This window comes from Mus pahari, chromosome 7, assembly GCF_900095145.1.
Source record: "Mus pahari chromosome 7, PAHARI_EIJ_v1.1, whole genome shotgun sequence".
NCBI classification, from domain to species: Eukaryota; Metazoa; Chordata; class Mammalia; order Rodentia; family Muridae; genus Mus; species Mus pahari.
Window position 1 is genome coordinate 73,603,931 of NC_034596.1, and position 6,772 is coordinate 73,610,702.

Sequence of the window (6,772 nt, forward strand, 5' to 3'; positions counted from 1 at the left end):
GAAATAAAGAAATTAAAGACTTTTTAGAATTTAATGAAAATTAAGCCACAACGTACCCAAATGAATGGGGCACAATGAAAGCAGTCCTAAAAGGAAATATCATAGCTCTGAATGCCTCAAACAAACAAACAAACAAACAAACAAGAGAAAGCATACACTAGCAGCTTGACAGCACACCTAAAAGCACTAGAACAAAAGGAAGCAAATTCCCCCCAGAAGAGTACACAGCAGGAAATAATCAAACCCAGGGCTGAAATCAACCAAGTAGAAACAAAAAGAACTATTCAAAGAATCAACCAAACCAGGAACTAGTTCTTTGAGAAAATCAACAAGGTAGATAAACCCTTAGCCAGACTAACTAGAGGACACAGGGACAATATCTTTCTTGACAAACTCAGAAATGAAAAGGGAGACCTAACAACAGAACCTGAGGAAATCCAAAATATCATCAAATCCTACTACAAAAGGCTATACACAACAAAACTGGAAAACCTGGATGAAATGGACAAATTTCTAGACAGATACCAGGTACCAAAATTAAATTAGGATCAGATTAATGACCTAAACAGTCCCATATCCCCTAAAGAAGCAGTCAATAATAGTCTCCCAAACAAAAATAGCACCAGACTATATGGGTTTAGTGCAGAGTTCTATGAGACCTTCAAAGAAGACCTAACTCCAATTCTCCTCAAACTATTCCACAAANNAGAAACAGAAGGTACTCTACCAAATTCATTCTACGAAGCCACAATTACTCTGATACCTAAACCATATAAAAACCCCACAAAGAAAGAGAACTTCAGACCAATTTCCCTTAGGAATATCAATGCAAAAGTACTCAATAAAATTCTCAAAAACAGAATCCAATAACACATCAAAACGATCATCCTTCATGATCAAGTAGGCTTCATTACAGGGATGGTTTAACATACGGAAATCCATCAACATAATCCACTATATAAAATGCAAAGACAAAAACCACATGATCATTTCATTAAATGCTGATTAAGCATTTGACAAAATCCAACATCCCTTCATGATAAAAGTCTTGGAAAGATCAGGAACTCAAGTCCCATATCTAAACATAATAACAGCAATATACAACAAACCAGTAGCCAACATCAAACTAAAGGGAGAGAAGCTGGAAGCAATCCCACTAAAATCAGGGACTAGACAAGGCTGCCCAATTTCCCTCTACCTATTTAGTATAGTACTCGAAGTCTTAGCCAGATCAATTAGACAACAAAAGGATTTAATGGGATACAAATTGGAAAGGAAGAAGTCAAAATATCACTATTTGTAGATGATATGATAGTATATACAAGTGATCCTAAAAAATTCCACCAGAGAAATCCTAAACCTGATAAACAGCTTCAGTGAAGTAGCTGGATGTAAAATTAACTCAAACAAATCAGTGGCCTTTCTCTACACAAAGGATAAACTGGAGGAGAAAGAAATTAGGGAAACAACACCCTTCACAATAGTCACAAATAATATAAAATACCTTGTTGTGACTCTAACTAAGGAAGCGGAAGATCTGTATGATAAGAACTTCAAGTTTCTGCAGAAAAAAAAAAATCAAAGAAGATCTCAGCCCAAGGGAAGGCCTTGTGGGCCAAGTAGTGGGAGTGGGTGGGTAGGGGAGCAGGGGTGGAGGGGTATAGGGATCTTTCGGGATAGCATTTGAAATGTAAATAAAGAAAATAATAATAATAATAATAATAATAATAAAAAGAAAATGAAAGATCGCCCATGCTCATGGATTGGCAGGATTAATATAGTCAAAATGGCTATCCTGCCGAAAGCAATCTACAGATTCAATGCAATCCCCATCAAAAATGTTCAACATCCTTAATCATCAGAGAAATGCAAATCAAAACAACCCTGTGATTCCACCTCACAACAGTCAGAATGGCTAAGATCAAAAATTTAGGTGACAGCAGATGCTGGCCAGGATGTGGAGAAAGAGGAACGAACATTCCTCCATTGCTGGTGGGATTGCAAGCTTGTATAACCACTCTGGAAATAGTCTGGCTGTTACTCAGAAAACTGACATAGGGCAAATGGAAGTATCTGGAGGATATCATCCTTAGTGAGGTAACCCAATCCCAAAAGAAGTCACTAGATATGCACTCACTGATAAGCAGGTATTAGCCCTGAAACTTAGAATATTCAAGATACAATTTGCAAAACACATGAAACTCAAGAAGAAGGAAAACCAAAGTGTGGATACGTTGCTCCTTTTTAGAATGGGTAACAAAATACCCATGGAAGGAGTTACAGAGACAAAGTTTGGAGCTGAGATGGAAGGAAGGACCATCCAGAGACTACCCCACCTGGGTATCCATCCCATCATCAGCCACCAAACCCAGACACTATTGCACATGCCAGCAAGATTTTGCTGACAGGACCCTGATATAGCTCTCTCTTGTGAGGCTATGCCAATGCCTGGCAAATACAGAAGTGTATGCTCACTTTCATCTATTGGATGGAACACAGGGCCCCTAATGAAGGAGCTAGACAAAGTACCCAAGGAGCTGAGGGGTTCTGCAACCCTATAGGAGGAACAACAATATGAACTAATCATTCCCGCCCAGAACTGTGTCTCTAGTTGCATATGTAGCAGAGGATGGCCTAGTCGGCCATCAGTGGGAGGAGAGGTCCTGGGTCTTGTGAAGACCATATGCCCCAGTACAAGGGAATGCCAGGGCCAGGAAGCAGTAGTGGGTGGGTCGAGGAGCAGGGCGGGGAGAGGGTATCAGGGGCATTGGGGATAGCAAATGTAAATGAAGAAAATATCTAATAATATATATATATATATACATATATATATATATGTAAAAAAGATGTAAAAAAGATAATATAAATGGTTATGTCTTCCATGTACATGGTGCATATATACAATTTATTAATTTGTCATTTTTGCACCTTATGTTCTCAGGGGTTGAACTCAGACCATCAGGGTTTGTGGCAAGTATTCTTATCCAGTGAGTAGTCTTGCTTGCTCCCACATAATGAAAGGAAGAGGAATCATAGTGAGGCTGGGATACGTATCCACTATCACGGAGAGTCATATGCTGCTCTTTAATTAGGTTGCTCTGTTCAGGACCATTATATGAATTACAAAACCATAACAATTGATTTTCATAATATTTTATAAGATGATATAAATTGGAACATTTCTTGCATTTATAACTATTTCAAAGTATTTCTTTCTACTTTCGTAAGCATTTTATATATAATCTGTTTTTGAAATCTTGTTTTGTTTTACTTTGACTTTTGTCTTTTTAATTCCAGTTTCTCAAATGGCAGCTGAAATATAGTATGTGGTGTGCTGATACACAGTATCCCTTTATTATTTGAAGCTTCATGTTACTAGTTTAAAAAAAAATCCCAATTTTACATGCTGGCGTTTAAATCTTTCATCTTAGCCATTGTCATCTTAAATTTTACTGCATATTTATCATTGTTGAAATCCTGGTATCCTTTGCCTGGTAATGCTCTTACTCTACCTGAAATACCCGTTTCCTGTGATGTCCCATTATTTAGTATGTGATCTTAAAGATAAGCATAATTCTCATAATTACCTCTGTGATTCTAGTGGTCAACTAATGTCCCTTCCTTCTTCTGTGACCTCTCTTTCACAGATTTGATGGTAGTCACTTCTCTGCTGTTTCTTATTATGCTTTTGTTTTTGCATAGTGCTGCCCCTTTTCTCGTGGCATATTAATAATTAGCAAACAAACAAAAAAAAGGGCTCTGCTCCATATGTGAAGATTTTGCTTTTATGAACAGAGCCTATTTATAAATTACTTTTCACTTTCCCCTTCTGTGCCAGTCTTTTTTGTGTCTCTCTTTTCAGCTTCCATATCTCTTCGTTCTGAGGAGAGGCCTTGCCTACTCTTCACTGCTATCAACTACTTGAGAAGCAAGGAGCTTTAAAGGCCTGAAAGGCATCCTCTAAATTAAGGTCTAAACTGTGTATATTCACTTTATACTGAGAAATGACTTGTTCTAGTGGTTTATTGTTTTACTTTCTTTTTTATTGGTTATTTTATTTATTTACATTTCAATTGTTATCCCCTTGTCCAGTTTGGCCTCTGCAAATCCCCATCCCATTCCCCTCCCCCTGCTTCTATGAGGGTGCTCCCCCACCCACCCATCTCTGCCTCACTACCCTATCATTCCTCTACACTGGATCATCAAACCTCCACAGGATCAATGGTCTCCTCTCCCATTGATGATAGATAAGGCAGTCCTTTGCAAATTGTGTATTTAAGCTAGTTTGAATTGAAAAGCAAACAAAAGAAGAAATAAAATCTAGAAAACATTCTCTAAGCCCTCTAAACATAAAAGTATGTGTAGTCCATATTATATCAAAACATTTCTCATGTTTCTATGTGTCTAATTATATTGTAGGAATGAATAGGGAAGTAGGTATGGACAAACAAACGATAATTAAAATTCTATCATTGTAAAGTTTATCCTGAAATAATAGCTATATACATTGCCCAAAGTAAAGGAAATAACAACAGACGGCTTAAAACGTCAGGAAGTAAAAAGGACAGTTGAGTAAAGTTAACTTTATCTCAGGGATCTTTGAAAGCCATATATGAAGGGTGAAACAAATGTAAGAGTAGATGATTTAATACTCCTCATAAGTAGAATAAATTTTTAGCACATTCAGATTTAAAACATAGAAATTTAAAACTACCAAATAGAAATAAGGTTTCTGCATGTCACTCAAAATGGTACATTGTCAGCACTGTATACTGAAAATTTAACTTATTTACCAGTATCAAGAGAATCCACTAAGAAAAATGTTCAAGGTCACATACTCAACGTCTTACTAATAAGTATGGACTTCTGTTAAGAGCTTAAATGAACAATCAAGAAACAGTATACAAACAAAACATTAATAATGCAACAGCAATTTTAAGACCTAAATATCAACAATTACTTAATATACAGAATAATTCAAATATGGCAATTAGAAGATATAGTTTTACACAATGAACATTTTCTTTTTTATTAGTTTTTCTTTTTTTGCATTTCAAATGTTATCCCCTTTCCTAGTTTCCCCTCCAAAAACCCCCTATCCCCTCCCTCTCCCCCTGCACCCAACCCACCCACTCCCATTCTGGCCCTGGCATTCCCCTATACTGGGGCATAGAACCTTCATAGGACCTAGGGCCTGTGATGACCAACTAGGCCATTCTCTGCTACATATACAGCTAGAGCCACAAGTTCCACCATGTGTTTTCTTTGATTGGTGGTTTAGTTCCAAGGAGCTCTGGGGGTACTGGTTAGTTCATATTGATGTTCCTCCTATGGGGCTGCAAACCCCTTCAACTCCTTGGCTACTTTCTCTGTCTCCAATGTTCCCATTAATATCATTTTCAAGAAAATCATTTTTAGAGAAGTTATATAGGTTGAAACTGAAAGGCTTGAATAAACCTTTAGTGTGTAAGCATTAGTTTAAAAGAAGGTAAGCTATCCTTTCAGCTTCAGCCTGCACCCGGAGCTTATCCTGTGACACAGCATTCCATAGCCAAATATTGCCAGGAGAGAATGGTTTTCCCAGGAGTGCTGACAAGCCTGTGAGCACAGGTGACACCACCACTTCTGCTCAGAGGGACCCTCCTGGAGACCTCAGGACACAGGAATGGAGGAACATCCTGGGACAGGATCCTTCAGGTTTCCATCTAGATCCTGGAGCTGACACTGTGCCACAGCTCTCCATACCCAAATTCCACCCAGAGAGAACTGGAATCCCAGGAGTACTGACACACAGGCTTGCAGGAGGAACAAGCCACTGTCAGAGACAGCAAGANCAACTAACAACAGAGATAACCAGATGGCAAGAGGCAAGGGCAAGAACATAAACAACAGAAACCAAGGCTACTTAGCATCATCTGAACCCAGTTCTCCCACCACAGTGAGCCCTGGATATCCCAACACACCAGAAAAGCAAGACTGATTTAAAATCACATCTCACATTCATAAAAGAAACTACTAAAGCTCAAAGCACATATTGCACCTCACACAGTAATAGTGGGTGTATTCTACAACCCACTCTCATCAATGGACAGAGCATGGAAACAAACTAAACAGAGACATATTGAAACTAACAGAAGTTATGGACCAAATGAATTTAACAGATATCTTTAAAACAAAAGAATAAACCTTCTTCTCAGCACCTCAGCTACCTTCTCCAAAACTGACCATAGAGTTGGTCACAAATCAGGCCTCAACAGATACGAGAAGATTGACATAATCCCATGTACCCTATCACATCACCAAGTACTAAGGCTGGTCTTCAGTAACAACAGAAACAACAGAAATCTCTCATACACATGGAATCTGAACAATGCCCTACTCAATGATAACTTTGTCAAGGAAGAAATATAGAAAGAAATTAAAGACTTTTTAGAATTTAGTGAAAAATGAAGGTACAGGATGCCCAAACTTATGGGACACAATCACAATGAAAGCAGTCCTAATAGGAAAACTCAGCTCTTAGTGCCTCCAAAAGAAACTGGAGAGAGCATACACTAGCAGCTTGATAGCAACCTGAAAACTCTAGAACATAGTATTTTTCACCCATTATTTGTTTTTTGGTGTTTCTCCTTCCTAGATCTGATACCTTACCTTCTGTCGTATTCCATTTTGAGTTCATATTCATTCTTCCTTTCTTCCTTCCTTTCTTTCTTTTTCTTTCTTTTCTCTCCTCTCCTCTCCTCTCCTCTCCTCTCCTCTCCTCTCCTCTCCT

The 6,772-nt window shown here is 38.2% G+C and overlaps 1 protein-coding gene and 1 pseudogene across 11 annotated transcripts in view; one reads left to right on the plus strand and one right to left on the minus strand.

Annotated features, from left to right (window-relative positions):
- Nucleotides 1-6,668, minus strand: part of LOC110324610 — a 13,193-nt pseudogene extending 6,525 nt beyond the window's left edge.
- Nucleotides 1-6,772, plus strand: part of Gphn (gephyrin) — a 418,076-nt gene that overhangs the window by 133,352 nt on the left and 277,952 nt on the right. The gene's annotated exons all lie outside the window — the stretch shown is intronic.